Consider the following 14,029-nt stretch of genomic DNA (forward strand, 5'->3'; position numbering starts at 1 on the left):
CAGAAGTGCAGCTTTTCAGGGCTATTCTGGGGAGGAAGCTTCGACTGGGTAATTCATTGGTGGGGGGGTGAAGTTAGAAATCACCAGGGAATTACTGCATGTTACCAGGTCTCATTTCTGTACTGTATGCTTGCTGTTTGTAACCTGGGTTTTATTCTCCACCGTGACAGTGATTTTCGTTTAGTAGTGCATGTTTTAGCCAGTGTATGCTCGACCAAATAAATAGAAGTACGATTTTTCACCGAAGCATGATTCATTTCACTTACACTCGGAATAATAATTCCCGGGTCTACACTTTCGTAAGGCCGGGGGGGCGATTCGAACCGTCCGACTAGCAATTGGGCGAGGATCAAAACCGCTTACAAGTTCCAGAGGCTTGGGGCCCAGGCGACAGAAGCCACGGCCACCGATGGTTGAGCGATTATAGTCAGGGATGCTCAGGAGGGCAGAATTAGAGGAGCGCAGACATCTCGGGGGTGGTGGGGGGGGAGGGGCAGGTGGTGGCTGGAGTGGATTCTTCTCTTAGGCAGCCTCTCAGAGTCGAGGATGACTTGAGTCAACACTAACACGAGTTCTCAGGCGACGGATGAGCCCGACGGATGGGACCTACAGACTGTGTCACAGGTGGGGCGGACGATGTTTGGAGGGACGGGTGGGTGCTGAGTTTGGGTTGCCGTGCGCTCCTTCCGCTGTTTGCGCTTGGTTTCCGCGTGCTCCCGGCGAAGGGACTCGAGGTGTTCGGCGCCTTCCCGGATGCACTTCCTCCACTTTGAGCAGTCTTGGGCCACTTCGATTCTGTCCGGGAACAGTGCAGTGCTCCCTCAGTACTGCCCCTCCGACAGTGCAGCGCTCCCTCAGTACTGCTCCTCCGACAGTGCAGCGCTCCCTCAGTACTGCCCCTCCGACAGTGCAGCGCTCCCTCAGTACTGCCCCTCCGACAGTGCAGCGCTCCCTCAGTACTGCCCCTCCGACAGTGCAGCGCTCCCTGAGTATTGCCCCTCTGACAGTGCGGCGCTCCCTCAGTATTGCCCCTCTGACAGTGCGGCGCTCCCTCAGTACTGCCCCTCTGACAGTGCAGCGCTCCCTCAGTACTGCCCCTCCGACAGTGCAGCACTCCCTCAGTACTGCCCCTCCGACAGTGCAGCACTCCCTCAGTACTGCCCCTTCGACAGTGCAGCACTCCCTCAGTACTGCCCCTCCCACAGTGCAGCACTCCCTCAGTCCAGCCCCTTCAACAGTGCAGCACTCCCTCAGTACTGCCCCTCCCACAGTGCAGCACTCCCTCAGTACTGCCCCTCCGACAGTGCAGCACTCCCTCAGTACTGCCCCTCCGACAGTGCAGCACTCCCTCAGTACTGCCCCTCCGACAGTGGAGCAGTCCTTCAGTACTGCCCCTTCGACAGTGCAGCACTCCCTCAGTACTGCCCCTCCCACAGTGCAGCACTCCCTCAGTACTGCCCCTCCGACAGTGGAGCAGTCCTTCAGTACTGCCCCTTCGACAGTGCAGCACTCCCTCAGTACTGCCCCTTCGACAGTGCAGCACTCCCTCAGAACTGCCCCTCCCACAGTGCAGCACTCCCTCAGTACTGCCCCTCCGACAGTGCAGCACTCCCTCAGTACTGCCCCTTCGACAGTGCAGCACTCCCTCAGTACTGCCCCTCTGACAGTGCAGCACTCCCTCAGTACTGCCCCTCCGACAGTGCAGCACTCCCTCAGTACTGCCCCTCCGACAGTGCAGCACTCCCTCAGTACTGCCCCTTCGACAGTGCAGCACTCCCTCAGTACTGCACTGCAGTTTCAGCCTAGATTTCTGTGCTCAAGTCCCTGGAGTGGGACTTGAGCCTTCTGACTCAGAGGCGAGTGTGCTACCCACTGACCCACAGCTGACACATGTTACAGGCGCTGTGTAACTTCAAGTTGTTAATTCCTGGTTGGGGTCGGGCTGAATTTCCACTCTCTGTGCTGGGAATAGTGAAATAGTCGAGTCTCCAACCCACGTTCTTTATCCCGCGGATTCAAGGCTTCAAAAGCCGTTCCAAGTATTTGGAAGATTCTCCCTTCAAACCGCAGATGCCTTGGAGTGCAGTTGGAGGATTATTGACATGGAGGGGACTTTTGCAGTCATGCCCCCTGGAGGTAAAGTTGCAGTGTACACGCAATGCTCTCAGCCAAGGGACCATTTAAACACTAACACACGCAGCCTGTGGTTTGCTGCACATGTCAGCAGTGTTATTCACAAACTGAGCAGAGAGCGCCCGAATTGCAACACAACCACAGAGCTGGTACTGGGAGGGGCAGAGAGAGTCAGAAAGAGGCAGAGAGATAGTCGGGGAGAGGGAGAGACATAAAGAGACGTTCAGGGAGAGAAAGACAGAGAGAGACAGGGAGGGAGAGAGACAGAGTGAGTGAGTGAGAGAGAGAGAGAGAGTGAGAGAGTGAGAGGGACGGAGACAGAGAGAGAGAGAGCCAGACCGAGACAGTGAGTGAGAGAGTGAGAGAGAGTGAGTGAGATAGACAGAGAGAGAGAGAGACAGAGAGAGAGTGAGACAGTGAGTGAGAGGGACGGAGACAGAGAGAGAGCCAGACCGAGACAGTGAGTGAGAGAGTGAGTGAGATAGACAGAGAGAGAGAGAGACAGAGAGAGAGTGAGACAGTGAGTGAGAGGGACGGAGACGGAGACAGAGAGAGACAAATCGAGGCAGTGAGAGAGGGAGAGAGTGAGTGAGATAGACAGAGAGAGAGAGACAGAGAGAGAGTGAGACAGTGAGTGAGATAGACAGAGAGAGAGAGAGACAGAGAGAGAGTGAGACAGTGAGTGAGAAGGACGGAGACGGAGACCGAGACAGTGAGAGAGGGAGAGAGTGAGTGAGATAGACAGAGAGAGAGAGACAGAGAGAGAGTGAGACAGTGAGTGAGAGAGAGAGAGAGAGACCGTGAGAGAGAGAGGGAGAGACAGACAGAGAGAGAGAGAGGGAGAGAGAGAGCAGTAACGAGCTGACAGGAAGCGTCAGCCCACAGCCCTGAAGAAAGAAATACAAGTTCAAAAGTAAGTGTAAGCTCCGATGCATTCTTTAACCTCCCGCTCAGTCCCCGCTTTATGTACAGACTGAACGCCTGGCTTCATCAAATCTCTCCATCTTGGCTCCTTTCCCATTAATAAAGTGTGTGTGTGTGTGTCGGAATGCCTGGGGAGTCTGTGCCTGTGCCAGTCTGTATTGCAGGGTGGATCTGTGTGAGTGTGAAATTGTACGTCTGCATATTGTGCGGGCCTGTGAGTGCCTGTACACCCAAGTGCAGGCAATCATTTCAAAGTCTGCCGATGATCCACACAACTCGGAACTGTAATTATCAGCGAGGAGACTTCAACAATAACAACTTGCATTTATATAGCACCTTTAACGTAGTGAAATGCCCCAAGGTACTTCACAGGAGTATTATGTGCTAAAAATCTTTGACACCTAACCGCTTAAGTAGCACAGGTGACCAAGAGCTTGGTCAGAGATGTAGATCTTAAGAAGGGCACTTGATCTAATGTTATTTTGAACTCCCCAAAAAGAGTTGTAGATCTTAAAGAGCGTCTTGAAGGAGGAGAGAGAGGGAGAGACGCGGAGAGGTTTGGGGAGTGAGTTCCAGAGCTTGGGGCCCAGGCAGCTGAAGGCACGGCCACCGATGGTGGAGCGATTATAATCAGGGATGGTCAGGAGGGCAGAATTAGAGGAGCGCAGACATCTCGGGGGGTTGTGGGGCTGGAGGAGATTACAGAGATAGGGAGGGGCGAGGGCCATGGAGGGATTTGTAAACAAGGATGAGAATTTAGAAATCGAGGCGTTGTTTAACCGGGAGCCAATGTAGGTCAGAGAGCACAGCGGGTGATGGGTGAGCGGGACTTGGTGCGAGTTAGGACACGGGTCAGCAAGAACAGGGGGTGATGGGTGAGTGGGACTCGGTGCGAGTTAGGACACAGGGCAGTGAGCACAGGGGGTGATGGGTGAGTGGGACTCGGTGCGAGTTAGGATACGGGGGCAGTGAGCACGGGGGGGGGGTGATGGGTGAGTGGGACTTGATGCGAGGTAGGACACAGGGCAGTGAGCAGAGGGGGTGATGGGTGAGTGGGACTCGGTGCGAGGTAGGACACAGGCAGTGAGCAGAGGGGGTGATGGGTGAGCGGGACTCGGTGCGAGTTAGGACACGGGTCAGCGAGCGCAGGGGGTGATGGGTGAGTGGGACTCGGTGCGAGGTAGGACACAGGCAGTGAGCAGAGGGGGTGATGGGTGAGTGGGACTCGGTGCGAGGTAGGACACAGGCAGTGAGCAGAGGGGGTGATGGGTGAGCGGGACTCGGTGCGAGTTAGGACACAGGCAGTGAGCACAGGGGATGATGGGTGAGCGGGACTCGGTGCGAGTTAGGACACAGGGCAGTGAGCACAGGGGATGATGGGTGAGCAGGACTCGGTGCGAGTTAGGACACAGGGCAGTGAGCACAGGGGGTGATGGGCGAGCGGGACTTGGTGCGAGTTAGGACACAGGGCAGTGAGCACAGGGGGTGATGGGTGAGCGGGACTCAGTGCGAGTTAGGACACAGGGCAGTGAGCACAGGGGGTGATGGGTGAGCAGGACTCGGTGCGAGTTAGGACACAGGGCAGTGAGCACAGGGGGTGATGGGCGAGCGGGACTCGGTGCGAGTTAGGACACAGGGCAGTGAGCACAGGGGGTGATGGGCGAGCGGGACTTGGTGCGAGTTAGGACACGGGGCAGTGAGCACAGTGGGTGATGGGCGAGCGGGACCCGGTGCGAGTTAGGACACAGGACAGCGAGCACAGGGGGTGATGGGTGAGCGGGACTGGGTGTGAGTTAGGACACAGGACAGCGAGCACAGGGGGTGATGGGTGAGTGGGACTCGGTGTGAGTTAGGACACAGGGCAGTGAGCACAGGGGGTGATGGGTGAGTGGGACTCGGTGCGAGTTAGGACACGGGCTGCCGAGTTTTGGATCACCTCTAGCCTCAGACCCAAGCCTTTAACCTCTTTTTACACTCCCTTCTCCTGCTTTTTCTCTCTTTTCCTCAATGGACAATATCTAATGTGCTGTAACACTGCTGCGAAACGCCTCGGGACATTTTACTACGTTAAAGGCGTTATATTAAAACATTACCATTATTATTATTATTATCACGTAGGGTAGAATGTGGGAGGCCAGCCAGGAGTGCGTTGGAATCGTCAAGTGTAGAGGTAACAAAGGCACGGATGAGGGCTTCAGCAGCGGATGAGCTGACAAAGGTGGAAATAGATGGACTTAGTTATGTGGTGGATATGTGGTCGAAAGCTCATTTCAGGGTCAAATAGTGACACCACGGTTGCGAGCAACGTGGTTCAGCCTCAGACAGGAGATGGGGAGAGGGATGGAGCCGGTGGCTAGGGAACGCAGTTTGTGACGGGGACCGGAAGCAATGGCTGCGGTCCTCCCGACATTCAATTGGAGAAAGTTTCTGCTTCTCCAGAACTGGATGTCGGACAAGCAGTCTGACAATTGAGAGACCGTGGAGGGGTCGAGAGAAGTGATGGAGAGACAGAGCTGGGTGTTGTCAGTGTACATGTGGAAACTCCCGCTTCAGGGAGACACAGGAGAGGCTGGTGCAACAGGCAGACACGCGGCAGATGAAGTTTAACGCCGAAAATTGTGAAGTGATTCATTTGAGTAGGAAGAATGAGGAGAGGCAATATGAGTAAGTGGTACAAGTGTAAAGGGGGTGAGGGAACAGAGAGACCTGGGTGTGTATCTTTGAACACGTTGAGAAGGCTGTTAAAAAGGCATACAGGATCTGTGGCTTCATAAAGAGTGGAATAGAGTAAAAAAGCAACAAAAGGCTAAACCGTTGTAAAATATTATGTTAGGCCCCAGCTGGAGTGTTGTGTCCAATTCTGGGCACCACACTTTAGGAAGGGTGTGAAGGCCTGGGAGAGGGTGCAGAGGGAGATTGCCCAGAATGGTACCCGGAATGTGGGACTTCAGTTACATGGGGAGACTGGAGAAGCCGGAGAATCTTGGCCTTTTTTGCAAAGGGGATGGAGTATAAAAGCAGGGAAGTCTTGCTACAGTTGTACAGTGTATTGGTGAGGCCACACCTGGAATACTGCCTGCAGTTTTGGTTTCCATATTTACGAAAGGATATACTTGCTTTGGAGGCAGTTCCGAGAAGGTTCACTAGGTTGATTCCGGAGATGAGGGGGTTGACTTATGAGGAAAGGTTGAGTAGGTTGGGCCTCTACTCATTGGAATTCAGAAGAATGAGAGGTGATCTTATCGAAACGTATAAGATTATGAGGAGGCTTGACAAGGTGGATGCAGAGAGGATGTTTCCACTGATGGGGGAGACTAGAACTAGAGGGCATGATCTTAGAATAAGGGGCCACCCATTTAAAACTGAGATGAGGAGGAATTTCTTCTCTGAGGGTTGTAAATCTGTGGAATTCACTACCTCAGAGAGCTGTGGAAGCTGAGACATTGAATAAATTTAAGACAGAAATAGATAGTTTCCTAAACAATATGGGGATAAAGGGTTATAGATAAAAGATTTGTTAGATCTCTGCTGGAGTATTGTGTCCAATTCTGGGCACCACACTTTAGGGAGGATGTGAAGGCCTGGGAGAGGGTGTAGAGGGAGATTGACCAGAATGGTAACAGGGATGTGGGACTTCAGTTACATGGGGAGACTGGAGAAGCTGGGATTGTTCTCCTTAGAGCAGAGAAGGTTAAGGGAGATTGACCAGAATGGTACCGGGGATGTGGGACCTCAGTTACATGGAGAGACTGGAGAAGCTGGGATTGTTCTCCTTAGAGCAGAGAAGGTTAAGGTGAGATTGACCAGAATGGTACCGGGGATGTGGGACCTCAGTTACATGGGGAGACTGGAGAAGCTGGGATTGTTCTCCTTAGAGCAGAGAAGGTTAAGGTGAGATTGACCAGAATGGTACCGGGGATGTGGGACCTCAGTTACATGGGGAGACTGGAGAAGCTGGGATTGTTCTCCTTAGAGCAGAGAAGGTTAAGGTGAGATTGACCAGAATGGTACCCGGGATGTGGGACTTCAGTTACATGGAGAGACTGGAGAAGCTGGGGTTGTTCTCCTTCGACCAGAGAAGGTTAAGGGGAGATTGGCCAGAATGGTACCCGGGATGTGGGACTTCAGTTACATGGAGAGACTGGAGAAGCTGGGATTGTTCTCCTTAGAGCAGAGAAGGTTAAGGGGAGATTTGATCGAGGTGTTCAAAATCATGAGCAGTTCTGATAGAGTAAATAAGGAGAAACAGTTTCCTGTAGCTGGGGGGTTGGTAATCAGAGGACACAGATTGAAGATAATCGACAAAGTAAACAGAGGGATAAGTGGGTAAGGGTCATTATCATAGGCAGGCCCTCGGAATTGAGGAAGACTTGCTTCCACTCTTAAAATGAGTCCTTAGGTGACTGAACAGTCCTATACACGAACCACAGTCTCTGTCACAGGTGGGACAGATAGTCGCTGATGATAAGGGAGGGTGGGACTGGTTTGCCACACGCTCCTTCCACTGCCTGCACTTGATTTCTGCACGCTCTCGGCGACGAGACTGGAGGTGCTCAGCGGCCTCCCGGATGCACTTCCTCCACTTAGGGCAGTCTTTGGCCAGGGACTCCCAGGTGTCGGTGGGGATGTCGCACTTTATCAGGGAGGCTTTGAGGGCGTCCTTGTAACGTTTCCTCTGCCCACCTTTGGCTCGTTTGCCGTGAAGGAGTTCCGTGTCGAGCGCTTGCTTTGGAACGCTTGTCTTGCGTCTGGCATGCGAACAATGTGACCCGCCCAGCGGAGCTGATCGAGTGCGGTCAGTGCTTCAATGCTGGGGATGTTGGCCTGGTCGAGGACGCTAATGTTGGTGCGTCTGTCCTCCCAGGGGATTTGTAGGATCTTGCTCTCCCCAGCCTGTCCTCGCCGCACAGCACGGCCCCCCAGACATCAAGGTCCACAGCGCGGCCTTCACAATGTGGACCATTTCACATACCTCGGGAGCCTCTTATCAACAAGAGCAGACATTGATGCAGAGATTCAACACCGCCTCCAGTGCGCCAGTGCAGCTTTCGCCGTCTGAGGAAAAGAGTGTTCGAAGACCAGGCCCTCAAAACTACCACCAAGTTCATGGTCTACAGGGCTGTAGTAATACCCGCCCTCCTGTATGGATCTGAGGCATGGACCATGTACAGAAGACACCGCAAGTCGCTGGAGATATATCACCAACGATGTCTCCGCTAGATCCTGCAAATCCCCTGGGAGGACAGGCACACCAACATCAGTGTCCTCGCCCAGGCCAACATCCCCAGCATTGAAGCACTGACCACATAGTTCACATGCAAGACACGAGACTACCAAAGCAAGTGCTTTATGCAGAGCTCCTTCACGGCAAACGAGCCAAAGTTGGGCAGCGGAAACGTTACAAGGACCAGCCACACACACCCCTTCCCTCAACAACTATCTGTCCCATCTGTGACAGAATCTGTGGTTCTCGTATTGGATTGTTCAGTCACCAAAGAACTCACTTCAGGAGCGGAAGCAAATATTCCTCAATTCCGAGGGACTGCCTATGATGATGATGATGACTTCCTAAATGCTGTCCCTCTGACAGTGCAGCACTCCCTCAGTACTGCCCCTCTGACAGTGCAGCACTCCCTCAGTACTGCCCCTCCGACAGTGCACCGCTCCCTCAGTACTGCTCCTCTGACAGTGCACCGCTCCCTCAGTACTGCCCCTCTGACAGTGCAGCATTCCCTCAGTACTGCCCCTCCGACAGTGCAGCACTCCTTCAGTACTGCCCCTCCCTCAATGAAGCCCTCCCTCATTACTGCCCCTCCGACAGTGCAGCACTCCCTCAGTACTGCCCCTCCGACAGTGCAACGCTCCCTCATTACTGCCCCTCCGACAGTGCAACGCTCCCTCAGTACTGCCCATCCCTCAGTGAAGCCCTCCCTCATTACTGCAGTGTCAGCCTAGAATTTTGAGCTCCAGTACCGGGGGTGGGACTTGAACCCACAAATCTCTGACTCAGAGGCCAGTGTGCTACCCACTGAGCCACAGCTGACACATGATTCCATCATTCTGCCACTGCATCTGACTGAGCATCAGATACTGAGAAGCATTGCTCAAGAACACGCGCTCACTGCTTGCGTAACGGGGATAAGAGCTGTTTATTAGTCATGTTTGTTCAGTGACAAATATTGGGCCCCGGGACAGCGGGGGAAGTCTCCGCCATGCTCTTCCTCCAATTCTGGCCATGGGATCTTCAACATCCGCCTCAGAGGGTAGACTGAGCCTCGGTTTGACATCTCATCCGAAAGATGATACGTCCGAAAGTGCAGCACTCCCTGAGTCCTGTGTCTCCGACAGTGCGGCGCTCCCTCAGCACTGCCCCTCCAACAGTGCAGCACTGCCTCAGTACTGCCACTCCGACAGTGCAGCACTCTCTCAGCACTGCCCCTCCGACAGTGCAGCACTCCCTCAGTACTGACCCTCCGACAGTGCAGCACTCCCTCAGTACTGACCCTCCGACAGTGCAGCACTGCCTCAGTACTGCCCCTCCGACAGTGCAGCACTCCCTCAGTACTGACCCTCCGACAGTGCAGCACTCCCTCAGTACTGACCCTCCGACAGTGCAGCACTCCCTCAGTACTGCCCCTCCGACAATGCGGCACTCCCTCAGTACTGCCCCTCCGACAGTGCGGCACTCCCTCAGTACTGCACCTCCGACTGTGCAGCACTCCCTCAGTACTGCCCCTCCCTCAGTGCAGCCCCCCCTCAATACTGCCCCTCCGACAGTGAAGCCCAACCTCATTCCTGCCCCTCCGACAGTGCAGCACTCCCTCAGTACTGCCACTCCGACAGTGCAGCACTCTCTCAGCACTGCCCCTCCGACAGTGCAGCACTCCCTCAGTACTGACCCTCCGACAGTGCAGCACTGCCTCAGTACTGCCCCTCCGACAATGCGGCACTCCCTCAGTACTGCCCCTCCGACAGTGCAGCACTCCCTCAGTACTACCCCTCCGACAGTGCAGCCCTTCCTCAGTACTGCCCCTCCGACAGTGCAGCGTTCCCTCAGTACTGCCCCTCCAACAGTGCGGCACTCCCTCAGTACTGCCCCTCCGACAGTGCAGCACTCCCTCAGTACTGCCCCTCCGACAGTGCAGCACTCTCTCAGTACTGCCCCTCCCTCAGTGCAGCCCTCCCTCAGTACTGCCCCTCCGACAGTGCAGCACTCCCTCAGTACTGCCCCTCCGACAGTGCTGCGCTCCCTCAGTACTGCCCCTCCGACAGTGCAGCGCTCCCTCAGTACTGCCCCTCCGACAGTGCAGCACTCCCTCAGTACTGCCCCTCCGACAGTGCTGCGCTCCCTCAGTACTGCCCCTCCGACTGTGCAGCACTCCCTCAGTACTGCCCCTCCGACAGTGCAGCGTTCCCTCAGTACTGGAACTGGGAGTGTCGGCCTGGATTATGGGACTTGGGTCTGGAGTGGGACTTGAACCCACGACCTTCAGACTCAAAGGTGTGGGTGCTACCCACTGAGCAAAGGGAAGTGTGTTGTTGGCAGATTGTGTCCAATCACTTTTTTTTACGCAACTTTAGACATGCATGTTGGAGATTAAAAATAACGAGCAGCGCAGTGGTATTTCTGAGCATTGCTTCCTGCCGGCAACCTTTTTCCACCGCTGTTTCTACATCAAGCTAACTGCAAAGACTCAAATAGTTACAAAATTGGCGGAAGGGCCGAGAACCAGCGGACACAGATTTAAGGCGATTGGCAGAAAAACCGAAGGCAACATGAGGAAAAACATTTATGACGTCGGAAGTGCTTGGGATCGGGAATGCGCTGCCTGAAAGGGTGACGGAGGCAGTCTCAGTCGTGCCTTTTGAAAGGGAGCTGGATAAGGACCTTATTGAAAAATATGTGCAGGGCTGTGGGGAAAGGGCGGGGGAGTGGGACTTGCTGAAATGCTCTTGCAGAGAGCCGGCAAGGGCTCGACAGGCCCAGTGGCCTCCCTCTGTACTGTGACCATTCTGTGATTCTCATCATCATCATCACAGGCAGTCCCTCGAATCGAGGATGACTTGTTTCCACGTCAAAAAGTTCACCGGTGTTTCAATGATGGACCTAAAATTCCAGGTCCGATCTAAATCTGTGCGTGGGTGCCTGTGGGTGGGTTTTTTTTAACGTGGGGTGGCCGTTGCACACCAGCCACCACACGGGGCTTGACAGAGCTGGGTCTTGGTCCAGTGGCAAGGGTTAACCAGGACTAACTGGAGACCAGCTCTGCTGCACGGAGCGAGTGAGTACACATATCGCAGTGTGGGCTGGGCCCGTGCTGCTCCTGGGCCCTCGCCTCTTCTGGGCCCCGAACTCAAGCCCCTCCTGGGCCCCGGTCAAGTCCCTCTACATTCTCTCGCCGCTCCTTCGCCCTGATCTCGCCGCTCCTGCTGTACCTGCCCCTCCTGCTGTACCTGCCCACGCTCCAATCTCCGACCTGGACCTTGATGACGTCCCTTTTCATTGCCGTTGCTCTCCTCCTCCGGCACGTGCTGCTCCCTGGAGTGGTAGGCCGGCAGACTGCTCCTTCCGCTCCCCGGCCTGCTCCGATGGTGCTCCAGACACTACGGAGTGTCTAGAACCAGGGGTCACCGTCTCAGAATAAGGGGTCGGCCATTTAGCTCGGCGATCAGGAGAAATGTCTTCACGCAGAGGGTGGTGAATCTTTGGCTGTCCCTACCGCAGCGGGCTGCCATTAGATCAATAGATATTGGGGCACGAACGGAATCAAGGCATAAAAACAAAAAAAATTGGAGACACTCAGCAGGTCAGGCAGCATCTCCGAAGAGAGAAACCGAGTTAAAGTTTCAGGTCGATAAGCTTCCGTCAAGGGTAATCGAGGGATATGGAGATCGGGTGGGAAAGTGGGGATAGGAAGGGTTTAAGGGGCTGGAGGAGGTTGGAGAGATAGGGAGGGTTGTAAGGCTGGAGGAGGTTACAGAGATAGGAAGGGTTGTTGGGCTGGAGGATTACAGAGATAGGGAGGGTTGTAGGGGCTGGAGGAGTTTACAGAGATAGGGAGGGTTGTAGGGGCTGGAGGTGGTTACAGAGATAGGGAGAGGTGTAGGGCTGGAGGAGGTTGCAGAGATAGGGAGGGTTGTAGGGCTGGAGGATTACAGAGATAGGGAGGGTTGTAGGGGCTGGAGGAGTTTACAGAGATAGGGAGGGTTGTAGGGGCTGGAGGATTACAGAGATAGGGAGGGTTGTAGGGCTGGAGGAGGTTACAGAGATAGGGAGAGATGTAGTGCTGGAGGAGGTTACAGAGATAGGGAGAGGTGTAGGGCTGGAGGAGGTTGCAGAGATGGGGAGGGTTGTAGGGCTGGAGGATTAGAGAGATAGGGAGAGTTGTAGGGGCTGGAGGAGGTTACAGAGATAGGGAGAGGTGTAGGGCTGGAGGAGGTTACAGAGATAGGGAGGGTTTTAGGGGCTGTAGAATTACAGAGATAGGGAGAAGTGTAGGGCTGGAGGAGGTTACAGAGATAGGGAGGGTTGTAGGGGCTGTAGGATTACAGAGATACGGAGGGTTGTAGGGCTGGAGGAGGTTACAGAGATAGGGAGGGTTGTAGTGGCTGGAGGATTACAAAGATAGGGAGGGTTGTAGGGGCTGGAGGAGGTTACAGAGATAGGGAGTGTTATAGGGGCTGGAGGATTACAGAGATAGGGAGGGGTGTAGGGCTGCAGGAGATTACAGAGATAGGGAGGAGTGTAAGGGCTGGAGGAGATTACAGAGCTAGGGTGGGTTGAGTGCATTGAGGGATTTGAACTCGAGAATGATAATTTTGAAATCGAGCTGTTGCTGAACCGGGAGCCAATGTAGGTCAGCGAGCACAGTGGGTGATGGGTGAGTTGGACTTGGTGCGAGTTAGGACACGGCTGCCAAGTTTTGGATCAGCTAAAGTTTACATAGTGTAGAATGTGGGAGGCCGGCCAGGAGTGAGTTGGAATAGTCAAATCTCGAGATAACAAAGGCATGGACGAGGGTTTGAGCAGCAGATGAGCTGAGGCAGGGGCGGAGACGGGCGATGTTACGGAGGTAATAAGCAGTCTCAGCGATGGAGCAATTATGGGGTCGGAGATTCTGTAGTGTTAGCGTGGCTCGGGTTCCCGTAGATAAACGAGAGCGAAAGTTCGCTGTATTTCCACGTATTTGTGGTCAGTTTGCTTGCCGCCTCGAAATATCGCTCCAGCAGTTTGTCGGGATGTGAGACCGGTGCATCTCCCTGGCCTCTGCCCGAACAAAGCTGGAGTGACAGATCACCCCTTCTTCATCATCAGCCGGTCTGTTACACGACAAGGCTCAATATCAGCTCCTGACTTTCTCCCTTGTAAATCCGGTGAAGCCCCGCGTACAGCCGGTTACAGGGAGAGGGAGGAGCTGGTCAGGCAATGGGGGCGAGCTTCAACACACAGGGTGGGGCAGGGTGAGGGAGTGGGAGAGGGAGGGACAGGGAGAGGGAGGGAGGGAGAGGGAAACAGAGACAGGGAGAGGGAGAGAGGGAGAGGGAGACAGAGGGAGGGAGGGAGGGGGAGAGGGAGGGACAGGGAGAGGGAGAGAGGGAGACAGGGAGAGGGAGACAGGGAGAGGGAGACGGAGGGAGCTGGTTAGGCAATGGAGGCGAGCTTCAACACACAGGGTGGGGCAGGGTGAGGGAGTGGGAGAGAGAGGGACAGGGAGAGGGAGACAGGGAGAGGGAGACGGAGGGAGCTGGTTAGGCAATGGAGGCGAGCTTCAACACACAGGGTGGGGCAGGGTGAGGGAGTGGGAGAGGGAGGGACAGGGAGAGGGAGGGAGGGAGAGGGAAACAGAGACAGGGAGACGGAGGGAGGGAGGGGGAGAGGGAGGGACAGGGAGAGGGAGACGGAGAGGGAGGGACAGGGAGAGGGAGGGAGGGAGAGGGAAACAGAGACAGGGAGAGGGAGGGACAGGGAGAG

At 54.9% G+C, this 14,029-nt stretch overlaps 1 protein-coding gene across 1 annotated transcript in view; it reads left to right on the forward strand.

Moving 5' to 3' along the window:
• The first annotated feature begins 2,283 nt into the window (after positions 1-2,283).
• LOC139273391 (macrophage-capping protein-like) overlaps positions 2,284-14,029 on the forward strand; it is a 57,314-nt gene continuing 45,568 nt past the window's right edge. Inside the window, exon 1 of the mRNA XM_070890246.1 lies at positions 2,284-3,046. The gene's annotated coding sequence lies outside the window, so the exon portion shown is untranslated. The remainder of the gene's footprint in view (positions 3,047-14,029) is intronic.

Source organism: Pristiophorus japonicus, chromosome 9 (genome assembly GCF_044704955.1).
Source record: "Pristiophorus japonicus isolate sPriJap1 chromosome 9, sPriJap1.hap1, whole genome shotgun sequence".
Taxonomy (NCBI): domain Eukaryota; kingdom Metazoa; phylum Chordata; class Chondrichthyes; family Pristiophoridae; genus Pristiophorus; species Pristiophorus japonicus.